At 42.0% G+C, this 13431-nt stretch overlaps 1 protein-coding gene across 50 annotated transcripts in view; it reads right to left on the bottom strand.

Annotated features, from left to right (window-relative positions):
* Window positions 1-508: 508 nt before the first annotated feature.
* Window positions 509-13431, bottom strand: part of EPB41L2 (erythrocyte membrane protein band 4.1 like 2) — a 212002-nt gene continuing 199079 nt past the window's right edge. For all 50 annotated transcript variants that reach the window (XM_084956262.1, XM_084956332.1, XM_084956305.1 and 47 more), the window contains one exon: window positions 509-1748. The gene's annotated coding sequence lies outside the window, so the exon portion shown is untranslated. The remainder of the gene's footprint in view (window positions 1749-13431) is intronic.

Here is a 13431-nt window from a genome sequence, read left to right as displayed (position 1 = left end):
TAAATGGAATACACCCTATTGGTCATTTGCTGTACAGTGCTTTTAATGTTTAAAAGAAAATTCAGCACTCATCTGATGTGTCTCAGTGAACCATCCCAATTAGACACGGATGCAGCCTCAGCAGAGCCTGCTCTGCCCAACACATTAAGGCCCAGTAGACTGCAGATGGTATGCAAAACTGAAGCAGAGGAGGAGCTTTCAGATGGTACAGCTAAAATATTTCCCGAAACAAAACAAAAAATACACGAAGAAAACAAACAAAAATATCCTGCGGAGACTCTGTAAAAGCTGGGGTGGATTATGCCACCAGGCAGAAGGAATTGGCACTCTAAACAGCAGATCTGCAAACATTCAACAATGTTTTAGTCATCTGAAAATGGTGAGGCTGGCGGCAGCAGCAAATTAGAAAAGATCTGAATAACAGATCTCAAAACGCTACATTCCGCCAAATATGACGGTGTGACCCGGGTTTATTTTTGCAAACCTTCATAAAAAGGGAGCTGACAAGTTTAGAGAATAAACAAACTTTATTTTATAACAGTATTACAGAAAGCAAAATATCATTTAATACAACTTGAAGCTGCTAGGTAGCTAATCTTGGCATTCTAATTATACACAGGGGCAAAGCAAGGGAAAGAATGTTCAATACAGTTAATAAGTCCCTAGCAGGTTATCTGGTGTCAGCTTTAAACGGCACAGTTTTCTTACAACCGTCACAAACACCGCCATAGCCTTCCTCCTCTCCTGGCCTCCTCACCCCTGCATGAATCATCACACTACCTGAAAGTGATACACCTGCTCAATAACAAAAAAGGTCAGTTTCACATGGAGACAGGAGGTTTAACACAAAGCAAGTGCTCTACACGAGGGTTCAAATAATGGAAAGTATTGAAATTTGGACATGTTAAGAAAGAAAGCACTAAGGTTTTAAGCTGCCTGAATGTTTTAGCGAGAGGGAAGAGATGTTTTTCTCCCCCTCCGGTGGCTGGAGTGCTGCTGAAGAGCCTGTGTCTGAGAAGCATCGGCACTGTGGTGCGACAGGGTCTCTAGCACAGTGCGTGGTCAGTGAACTTCTGCGTAATTCTCCAGTCTGGAGACTCCCGGACTTTCCGCTAAAAGTAAAAAGTCACAGGACTGGAAAGTCAAAAGGGTTCAGTATCAAAAATATCCCCAACGAAATTCTCCAACACTAGAAAATTTTCTTGATGTAAGAAATGCTTTTAAATCTGCATTAATATTTTCTCATACAGTATATTTACGGCAATCTGAAAACTCTGTAAATATTTACTTGTAAGAACTCCGTGGGAAGAATTTGGAAAGAAGGAAAGCTACTATCTAAATTAGTCACAGAGTTTCCTTTCCGCACAACAGCACCTGTTCAAGCGAACAGCACCTTACCAGCTTGGGCTGGCTTTGTTCACTATCATTTGATCAAAATGAGTTGTAAAAAGCAGGTAGTTGTACACAAAGTAAAGAGAAAACAAAAACAAAACTATCAGAAAAAAAAAAGAAAGAATCAAGAATATTTAGGAGTGGTTATAAAACAAAACAACATATTAAAATGCGTGGGAATGGTATAGACCAGAGCTGTTAAGGTAAGGTTTGGTGTTGGCATTTTAATTCTTCAGGCTTCTGGCCATTGTTAACAGTCGTATAAATTTGCTGGAGCAGTGGTGGCATTAAGACTTGGAATGGTCAAAATTCTTCTGGTTCACAAAGTTGAATGTTGTGGTCTAAAAAGAGGATATCTAAGAGGACAAAAAAAGACAAAAAAGATAAAGCTTAGGACAAAGGCTTGGAGGAGAAACGTTAAGATTCATCAAATTCCAAATCAAGTCATCAACAGTTACTATCTGCCTGTTTCTACAGTAAATAGTACTTTACCAGGAGATAAGCAGGAGAGTCTGATCCATCCCTGAAGGCCTTAAAATATCTGGAGGATATTTTATTCATTTCAATAAATGAGGAAATGATGGTGCACTGACCCTGTAAGAGAAGTTTTAAGAAGGCAGCTGTTCCTATTTCAACTTGGTCGGGATTTTTGGCAAATGATAGGCGCTTAGAGAAGACGGTGGAGGGCAGTCATGACTGCGCTTTCCAAGAGACACACTGGTACCAAGGTCAATCAGAACGTACACGCTCTTGGTTAGATAAAATTAAATCTTGTTTTAATGAAACAAGTCCCTATCAATTAGATGTATCAACCTCTTGATTATTCAGGACAGACTTGCTAATTAATCAAATTCGTTGTTTCCCCAATGGTTGTTTGCTTTAGGCTGTTTCATTACTCAACAGTACTTCTGCTTGATGCTAGTCAGAGGGGGAAAAAAAATCAAAGGGGAGGGAGTGGGATGGATTGGGAGCTTAGGGTTAATAGATGCAGACTATGGCCTTTGGAATGGGTTAGCAATGAGATCCTTCGGTGTAGCACTGGGAACTATGTCTAGTCACTTATGATGGAGCCTGATAATGTGAGAAAAAAGAATGTACACATGTTTGTGTAACTGGGTCACCATGCTGTACAGTAGAAAATTGACAGAACACTGTAAACCAGCTATAATAGAAAAAAATAATTATATAAAAAATTAAAAACAAATCAGTGGAGAAAATACAGTCTTTTTTAAAGTTAGTAATCATGAAGAGAAAGGTGGAGGGGCTGTAAAGATGATTGGTTAAACCTACCAATCAACCTGTACTAGGGAGTTAGATGACCTTCAGTCCTGCTGTCTATTCTTGTTGGTTGGGAGCTGAGAGCTCTGGTTTTTTGCTTAGTGAATATGTACCACTGAACACAGCTTCACCTTGCCTGGGCTTATGTTACAGAAAAAGCACCCCTCACCTTACCACTTCCTGGAAATCTACAGAAAGAAGGAAGCTTTAGGATTTTCTCCATTTCCTTCCTTTTTCAAGTCTGAATTCTACCTCATATACACAGAAATCTGGATTCCTGGTCAATGTAAATTGACAAATATTAATTATTGGCATTAATTCAAACTGCTTTCACTTTTTTTTTTTTTTTTTGTCTTTTTGCTATTTCTTTGGGCCACTCCTACAGCATATGGAGGTTCCCAGGCTAGGGGTCGAATTGGAGCTGTAGCCCCTGGCCTACGCCAGAGCCACAGCAATGCAGGATCCGAGCCGCACCTGCAACCTACACCACAGCTCATGGCAATGCCAGATCCTTAACCCACTGAGCAAGGGCAGGGATCGAACCCACCACCTCATGGTTCCTAGTGGGATTCGTTAACCACTGTGCCACGACGGGAACTCCTGCTTTCACTTTTGACAGTGTCTTAACATTCACCTTGAGTCTGGATGCGGTTATACCTGTTAAATACATGAGTTATACTAATTTTGGTCGAGTAAACCCAAACCCAAACCCAAATGACTACTTTCTTGCTTCAGTTTCCCAACCCTAAACTATACAATGTCAGTGAACATTTCTAACTACTAAAGTCGTATGAGTTCCCCTCTTTTGGCCAAAGTGAGAATAGGTCAATGTAGCTATTTTATCTAATTTAGGCTGAATTCTATGTCTAAATTTTTGAAGGATACACACTGATTGCCTGCTTTGCACCTTAAGTCTTTACAGAGGGCCCAGAACATTCTTAAATTTATCTTTCTTGGATCCTTGAAGAGCAGAGGGAAATCAGGCCAGTTCAAGGACAGTTCTACAGAGGCAGCTGGAAAAGCACGACCTCAGAGTTTCCAGGGACAGGGGCTCACATGTTCTCATCTCAAACATGTTTTACTCCAGAAACAGATTCATCAAAGAGCAAATGTGTACTTAAAAAAAAATCATTACAATGATGAGTAGTAAATCCAGAGGGGGGGTCTCAATAAAAATGCCCCTTTTACACAAAATAATGAAAATAATGCAAAAAAAAATAACTTTTAGGATTAATGGAGAGTCAAGTAGAGTGATATCAAGGCAGTGATATAGCTTGAGATTTTGAAGAGTAAATTTTTTATGTAAGGTACAATGCAACTATTTCCTTAAAAATAATGAGGTCCATGTGTGTACTCAAGTGTGAAGTGCAGTTTTAAACATGATAGTTTGTGAATTTCAGTTATTCTAATGCTAAACTTTTATTCTTCCGTGGTTCTCAATTTGCATATTTGATTTTAATCTTTACATAGAATTTCCAAAGGAAGGAAGGAATAGAATTTCCATTGTAAGAATATAAAATCCAACAGCCAAAATACAAGTATGACACATTTCTATTTAATCAGACTAGGAAATAATCAAATCTTACAATATCTGTATTACCACCATAATTTAGATATGCCATTTCTCAGAGTGTGGTCTGCAGACCGTGAGGGTCATCACGGCTCTTTCAAGGGGTTACGAAGTCAAAGCTATTTTTCATAATCATTCTAAGACACTATTTGCCCTTGTTGAGGTGTGAACATTTTCAACGGTGATGCAGAAATAACGTGAGTAAACCTGTTGGCAACTTAGCACAGGTCAAGTCAGTGATACCACATTGAACTCGAAGTCACTGAATTCTTTACCAGAAAGCCAACAAGCCTTGATGAAACAGAAACAAATATTAATTTCCTTACGTCTCCACCCTGGAGTACATCTTTTTAATATTCTGTGTGATGAACAGGAAGTACGCATAAGACATTCCTGCTGCATACAGAAGCACAGTGGATGTCTAGGAGGAAAGCGGATCTGTATGAATGTTTGAATTGTGAGTTAAAGATGCTGTTTTCATTAAACACCTTCTTTACTTGAGAGAATTACTGACAAACTATGTTGCTCAATTTGGATATCTGGCAGGCATTTTCTTGAAAATGAGATGAGCCTGTCACTTCAAGGAAAACAATTGACAGAACTTGCTGCCAATGATGAAATTCAAGCTTTTTGTGTGAAAATTATAATATTGGAAAATGTGTTTTGGCCACCAGGAATTTGATAGCTTTCCAATACTTAGAGGCTCCTTTCTTTAGCTAGATCAGTGTTGACCACTAATCTTTTTTTTTTTTTTGTCTTTTCCAGGGCCACACCTACGGCATATGGAGGTTCCTAGGCTAGGGGTCTGATCAGAGCTGTAGCTGCCAGCCTACATCACGGCCACAGCAACGCAGGATCTGAGCCTCGTCTGCGACCTACACCACAGCTCATGGCAACGCCAGATCCTTAACCCACTGAGCGAGGCCAGGAATCGAACCTGCAATCTCACAGTTCCTAGTCGGATTCATTTCTGCTGCAACACAACGGTAATGCCATAAGTCAATTAAATATTTTCACTTTCAGGAGATTTCCCCCGGATTTCTATTTGTTCAAAAACAAACAAAAAAAGCTTGTTTCAGCCTCTCATGGCTGCAGCTGTTTCTCCTAAAGAGGAGGTTTTAGGAAGAGCATCTTCTTTCCCTCTCATGCTAGAATGCTGAAGCTCTTTCAGCTTCTCAGTCAATTAGGGAAAGTTAAGGAAAGGGAGAGCTGTCAGTGATTCCAGCAGGCTGATTAAATGGTCTTTCTTTAAAGCTATATGTTAGCTAATAATATTTTTATGGATTTTCACATGTGATATTTCATTTCTGGGTTTGCTTACAAATCCAATTCAATTCTACTCTTAAAGACAGAGATGCCCAGTTCAGTTTCCCTATTAATAATTGCCTGAATCAGGAGTTCCCGCCGTGGTGCAGCAGAAACAAATCTGACTAGGAACCATGAGGTTGTGGGTTCGATCCCTGGTCTTGCTCAGTGGGTTAGGTTGCAGACACGGCTCAGATCTGGCGTTGCTGTGGCTCTGGCGTAGGCTGGTGGCTACAGCTCTGATTAGACCCCTAGCCTGGGAACCTCCATATGCCGCAGATGGGGCCCTAAAAAAGACAAAAATAATAGTAATGATAATAATAATAATAATTTCCTGAATCAGTATAATGGTTTCCTTATAGGGTATTTCATTCAACCTAGCTGCCTTTCAGTCAATCCTACACACTACACATCTTACTGAGGGATAGTTTTAAAATGTTCTTCCCACAATGAGATACCCCATGCAGATGACCTACAGAGCAAAACCTAACTAAGGAGTTAAAGCCTAACATGGAGTGTAGCTCCCTTTGCAATTCACCTTTGACAAATCTTCCCAGCCGTGCTGGGAACTCAACACCGGCCGCAAGGTAGGATTTGCCCTTCCTAATGTCCATCCCGTGGTTTTCCTTCATGCTCTTTCCTCTCTGCCTGACCCCGTGTGTTCAAATTCTCCTCGCAGTCTGCACACAGAAGCTTTCTTTCTGTCTTTTTGTGGGGGAGATCTTCTCTGAATCAGAAACAGTTTCTGATCTTCTCTGAATCTCTGCCAATCAGAAACATTTTCTCCTGTCAACTTTTATAGGCCTTTATATAAGCTTCTCTTAAAATACTATTTTTTTTCCCCTATGTTATTTGTACACCTGGTTCCTATGCATTTATCCTTTCTCGCAACTACCAAAGTCCCTTGGACATGGTGTGTTCACAAATACACATTGATGAACCCACGGATGAAGTATTAGGGATCTGCAAGGCAAGATGGAAAAGCAGGGCCTTGGGGGGGGGCGGGGGGGGGAATGAGCAGAATTGTATTTTATCTCCAGGAACAAAGCACTGCTGCTCATCTTTACCATTAGTTCCATCTGCTGATTTAAGTGGAACTAATTTCAGGTTCATTTTTCTGGTCTTTTTTTTTGTTGAATAACTACTTCTGCAATATCCTAGGAGGACTCTTAGTTCTTAAAACAAACAAACAAGCAAAAAAACCCACAAAAACAAAACTGGTTCTCCCAAACCTGTGACGCTCTCACAAAGATTTCTCAGTGCACTTTGTGTTTGGCCCAAAAGCTAGAGGAAGGTGTTTTGGTTCACTCACTCTGCTAAATTCACATCTTGTGAGAACTTGATCTGAAAGCACTGTACAAAATCTTAAAGCTTCTTTTAAATAACAAAGGGACTGCAGTAAGATTACATTCAGTATACTTTATTCTAGCTAAGCCTTTGCCAATCCTAGGTGCCTAAGTAGAGATGAGAAAAATTTCTCTGTAGCCTAAAATAAAAATTGTGCTTAAACACACACACACACACACACACACACAGTAATGAAACTCTTATCTTTTAGAAAAACACCTTGGAACTTTATCACTTAGTGTTTTGTTTTGTATTTTCCTTAAAAAGGAAGGTTTGTGGGGCTCAAAAGAATTCATCTCTAGACCCAACTCCCTCTCTTATTATTAGTTAACATTTTTTCTTACCTCTTCAGCATCTAGTAAGCTGTTTTATACTTACCCGACATCTCAGTTTGGAATAGCCACATTTCAAATGCTTAATGGCTACCATACTGGACAGAACAGGACTAGAGGCCCACTTGCTCTAGTGCTAAACTATTTTGATGCATGAAACTTAAATATAGGGCCAACATGTCCTTGGAATATAATCCTCGTGAGCACAGGAGTAGCTTAAAAACATACACACAGACTTATTAATTCATTTCCACAGAAAAATGTTCTCCTAATCCACCCACAAATTTATAGGTGGATTTAAAATTACTAGGTAAAAAACAGTATCTGGAATAACGAACATTAGATAAGTTCTTAAAACAAATGAAACTGTACTATGATATACTCTACTACATATGGATGGTATTTTATGATTCGTGCATAGAAGTGACCTATGGCAAATTACTTTTATCTCTAGGATTCTGCTTCTGTGTAAAAAGGGTGGGGGGGAAGAGAAGATGCTCTAAATGCAGTTTTAAATTAAACATTCCTTTAATTTCCACACTCTGAAGTACACCCTGCATTAGGATATAATAAAGCCATGATCAACAGCCTTCACACTGCCCAGAGGCTGGGTGCGTGATGTGTAAGTAGGGAGACCTGGGTACCAGGACCTCATCGTGAAGACAGGAGAAGGAAGAGGTGCTGATGACTTGGAAACCTCTCCCTCCCCTAAAGCAGCAGCGCCCACTGAGCCAAGGGAGAGAAAGCAGGCTCAGTGCTATCACAGCCTTGGATGTTTCCAGAACCGCTGGATAAGCTTCCCATTTTAAGCATTCAGAATTAAATTCTGTAACATACTATCTGGGCCAAAAAAGCCCCAAAGTCTGGGTATGGCCCCCATGTCTCCAATTTGTCAGTCTTGTCTTGCCCTTTCCCCTTCTTTTTGGTGCCATTTTAAATTCACAATAATAATGACAAATGGGAGAAAATCTGCAGCATTTGTGACTAAGGAGACCAATAACCTTAACTCTGGAAGAGATAAAAAAGCATAAACACCTGACCACTAAATGGACAAAGGGCACAAATGGCAATTCAAAGGAATGCAAATTGTGTTTGTGGGTATGTATATATGTATGTGTAGATACGTGTATTTTGACCTCACTAGCAATGGAAAACAGTAACGATTAAAAAATGTTCTTTCCTGAGTTCCCATCATCGCTCAGTATCCATGAGGACTCGAGTTCGATCCTTGGCCTTGTTCAGTGGGTTAAGGATCTGGTGTTGCCTTGAGTTGTGGTGTAGGTTGCAGATGTGGCTCAGACCTGGTCTGGTATAGGCTGGCAGCAGCAGCTCTGATTGGACCCCTAGCCTAGGAACCTCCATATGCTGGAGGTACGGCCCTAAAAAGACAAAACAAAACAAAAACCAACAAAAAAAGGTTTTTCCTCACAATTAAAAAAAGGAAGGGGCTAGAGGACAAATGTTATTCCCTCACTAGAATGGCAAAGATTTTTTAAATGTCTTATAATCTTTAGTGTTGGTGACGGTGGGGGAAATGCGTGTGCTCTGTGAGTGGGGGTCTAACTCTGTAAAACTCCAAGGCGAGCAAAAGGTCAAACAGAAACCTTTGGTGGCACACCAACTCTAATCTTTTTTTTTTTTTTTTTTTTTAATCTTTTTGCCTTTTCTAGGGCCGTACCCGCGGTATATGGAGGTTCCCAGGCTAGGGGTCCAATCAGAGCTGTAGCTGCCAAGCCTACACCACAGCAATGTGGGATCTGCGACCTACACCACAGCTCATGGCAGCACCAGATCCTTAACCCACTGAGCAAGGCCAGGGATCAAACCCACAATCTCATGGTTCCTGGTCAGATTCGCTAACCACTGAGCTATGATGGGAACTCCCTCTAATTTTTAAAAATACCTGTCCTAGAGAAACAATGAAATTAGAGCCCCCAAGTGTACACACAAGTATAATCTTTGCAGCTCTGAGTTTACTTGTGAAAACTGAGGAATAAGCTAAACACCCATTAACCGGGGTCAAGTAAACCATCCTGCATCCATTCAATGGCTGCTGAAAAATGACAAGATGATCAGAAGCAAAGTTTTCTACAGTGTGCTGTGAGGTGGAGAAAAAAGCTGGATACATGACAGAATCAACAGGACCCGTCTACATAAATAGAGGTGTGAGAACAAGTGTGTGAGTGTGTCTGAGTATGTGTTCACATGCATAGGCTGTGAAAAGGGATTATCTCTAGGAGCAGAGGAATTACGGGTGATGTACATTTTCTACCATCTCTCACTTTAAAAAAATTATAACCACCTCTGTTTTTTTTTATTGCAAGAAAAAAAAATATGTACAGCTTCATTTGTAAAAACAATAGTCAACAGTAATTTTGTCCCAGAGCAAACCCTGGGAAATTAGTGACTGGCAGGTGCTAACATAGGCACATCAGCAGGGGCACCTAGCGCCTCTTCCACTGTGTGGTTCAAATATATGATAGCACCTGCCAGATTTATAAATGTTAAACAGAACATTCCACAGTATTCCAGAGTGAAAACTGGCAGAGCCTAAAACTCACTAAATCCAAAATGGCTTTTCATTTCTATGTAGAAGGCTTCACTTTAGGTTTGATTAAGCTACATCATAAACTAAACTGTAATAAAATGCTAATTTTAGGTATGAGACTAGTACAGGTAGGCAAATACAATAAAAATGCAATGGAACTGAAATTGATATGCCTGAAATACCCCTGGCTTCTAAACTGAAAAGATTCATCTGGAAGCCAACAGGCTGGTGCTTCTCTTTCAAGGCAGGGAGATGCCAGCAGTAAATGAGGAGCTGGTGATAAGCTAAAGATCCGTTCAGCCAATGTTCTCCTTTGCTCCTGTCAAGCAGTCAGACAGCTAATGCCAATTCCCCAGATAGCTTCGCAAGTTCATTCTGAGACTACGAACATCGTCCTGACTTTGAAATGTTCGTCTGAACACACCATTAGCTTGTTTAGAAACTGGTGTTCGTGGACGCACCCGAACACAGGAAGCAATGCCACTAACCGAGAGTCATCTATTGTGGGTTGGGGACTGAACTCAGGGTCTATCTCACAGGCTCAAAGGGATGATGGGCTTTAGTCATCACTGCACTAGCTCTGGTGGTTCTGCCAGACCTAATGTAACACTCCCTGTCTTCTCAGATAGAGGCAGGCAAGATGGAGAGAAAAACAAAAGGCCCAATTACTATGTTTTCTGTTTCTTGAAAACACTCCCCAGGAAAATCCTGTTTCCTCCACCTGGGACAGGCCCCCTTCCCACTAGAGACTGCAAGAGCCCCAGGTTGCCAACAATTCCAAAGGACACATGCATCCAACTTCTTTGCTATATTTAATGAGTGATTGCGCTCTCCTTCTTGGAGTTAGCTTCCTGCAGTTTTTGTGCACCTTTCCTCTTTTCTTCCTACCTTCCTGACTTCTGACTCCTCCTCTTCAGGTTCTCTGCTCCCCAGGCCTTCACTCTGTGACCTGGCCCTGGGCAGCATCACTCAGAGCAAAGCTTCCTCAGTAGATGACATGTCCAGGTGAACTTCAAATCTCCACCTTGTGCTCCGAAGTCTGCTGTGCACTCTCTCCAAGCTCTTGGCTACTTTCCAGACTGCTCCACGGAGACATTTCACGAGCATCTCAACCTCAACATCCCCAGGGTAGAAAACTCTCAATTTTCACTTGATTCTTAAGAGCAAAACGGGCTGGCTCATGGCTGGCTGACCTTCTATGTTACCAAAAAATCCTTGTAACCTGCCTAACAAAACCCTTCTGTAAATTCTATCATCCTTAGTTTACAGATGAGAGAACTGAGGCATGGGGAAAGGAAATAACCTGCCCACACTGCACATCTATGAAGCAGATTTGAATGCAGTAAATCTGCCATGTTACACTTCCTCTTAACACTCAGACTAGCTGGTAAATTTCCAGTTAACCATGTCATGTGTGTGCAGGTGTAAGACAGAGCCTTATACACTTACTTCCAAACGTCCACTATAATTCCATGACAGGTGGTCTCTTAGAGTGCAACAGAACAACAACAAAAAATGCACTTTTGCTTTAAGATACCTAAACTGAGAGGACTGGCCCTAGTGCATACGACATGAGAAAAATGAAACTCTATGCCTGATGTTACAGGTACTGTCATCGCCCCATCTGCCCCGGCCAGAAACCTGGGCGTTATCTGGGATTTCCCCTGCTCCTCCACCCTCCCAGCTCACTAACTTCCATATCCTCATGCAAACAATCAGCAAGTCACAAACCATCTCCTTACTGTCTCTCAAATAAAAGGCGTAAACCACAGCTTCTCAGGATGAGTTTCAGCCCCTGGCTTGGTTTCTAAGACACTCTGTCATTGGGTCTCTGCCCCTCGGCTGCCTTCACTTCCCATCACTCCCCTACAAGCTTCCTGCAAGCCAGGTGCACCTGATGTTGCACTGTTCCAGGAGGGTTGGGGTCACAGTGCCAGATCCTGCCAGAAGCGCCCCTTCCACACCTTCCTTTGCTGACCTAACTCCCACTCATGTGATGCTCAGGTGAGAAGCCATCTGATGCCCCATCCCAATTTAGCAATCTTGACCTTTTCTTCCCACCAAACTCAGTCCAGGACCTATCAAAAAACTCAGGGCTCTATTCTGCCACCACTGCTTCAGTGTCTGAGTACAGACCTTACTTGATTTGGAATCTTTATAGTAAAACAGGAGATGATTCCTAATGAGCATTCCATAATATTTATCAAATGAACAACAAAAAAGAATAAATTGAGTGAAAAGATGAGAGGCTGCTCCTCCATCATTTCATCCTTTGGCTGCTCGATGCTTTCAGACGAGATCAGGCGCGTTCATGGTGGTATGGCCGTAGACTGCTCGATGCTTTCAGATGAAAAGGAGGTTCCTTCACCTTTTTATCCAACATCAGGGGTCTGAGAGGCTCACATGAAGTCTGGGTTCAGAGAGGTAATGATTTTGGCTGAAGCAGAGTCGCAAGCCCCTCTCCCGGGGTTTATTCTCTATGAGACTACACAGACACCACCCCCACCCCGACCCCAGTGAGATGGGCTCTTCTCCCTCCTTTGCAGGATGGGCCATTCTAATGCTGGCAAGGTCAGTAACACTTGTGTCCACTAGAGGGCTCGTTAATATGCATTTAGCATTAATAGGCAGGAGGGGGCTGCCCTTATGAGGGCATTAAAGGGCTACAAAGAATTAGGGAAGTGCTCCCCTGAAGCATGTGTTTTTTTCTCAGGAGCTGCATTTAGCTCCCCTGCCACACAGCTGCTGAGGGAAGCAGCAGGTTCACTCCTCAAGGACAGGCTGTTCTTTGCCCATCTTTCTGTGTGCTCCCCTTCCCCCTACTTTCAATGCTTGATCAAAAGCTTCGAGCTACCTCAAAGAAACAGGTCAGGTCACAACAGGAGGAGACCTTGTCCCACCTGAAAAGGGAGACAGAGCAGACAGACGGCAAATAGCTCTCTCTTCTTGTCTGATGTTGGGTACCATTCCCATCCCGCTCTTGGCCGCCACCCACCTGCTGCCCCTGGGACTCCAGCAGGGCAGCCAGAGAGCAGCTGAAGCAGTAGAGACACTTCGTCCCCAGCCCCAGTCATCAGCAGAGAAAAATCCTCAAGAACAAGCTTGGGCGGTGAGAGTGGAGGTGATAAAATGACACTGAGACACTGAGGTGGCTCCTGCTCATCCTTCAGATAGCAACTCAAACTTTGTTTCTCAAGTAGCAGGTTAACGGTTCAAAGCTCCCAATTTTGTTCTCTCATTGTTTCCTCCAGAGTACTCATCAGATTTGCAATGACATTTTGTTGGTTGATATTTACACCTCTCCTCCTGGAATGGATCCTTTCTGAGGAAGGGGGTCATGACTGTGTTGCCTACAAGCAGACAATCTGAATCCACACACCTAAGCCCTCAGCACACTGGCACTTGTTAAGTCTTTTTCAATGAATGAAAATGTACTTTCCAAATGTATCTAGACTTGCATGTAACACACCAAGTCTGAGGTAAAAATATATTTGCTTGTGTTAAACTTTTAAATGATTTCTGCCTGTAGGCCCTCTGAACATCCTGTGTTGAAAACAGCATCTCAAATATAGAGTAAGGTGGCTAGATATAAGACCAATATTGACAAATAAACGGTATCTCCCTTTACCAGCAACAGCTACAAAAGATCTATGAAACCT

This window comes from Sus scrofa, chromosome 1, assembly GCF_054392235.1.
Source record: "Sus scrofa isolate SSC_HxYL_T2T_F1_AM1 chromosome 1, Sscrofa_HxYL_maternal_Yorkshire_Landrace_v2.0, whole genome shotgun sequence".
Classification (NCBI taxonomy): domain Eukaryota; kingdom Metazoa; phylum Chordata; class Mammalia; order Artiodactyla; family Suidae; genus Sus; species Sus scrofa.
The sequence above is the reverse complement of the archived record's forward strand: the minus strand, read 5'-3'. Positions and strand labels throughout refer to the sequence as shown.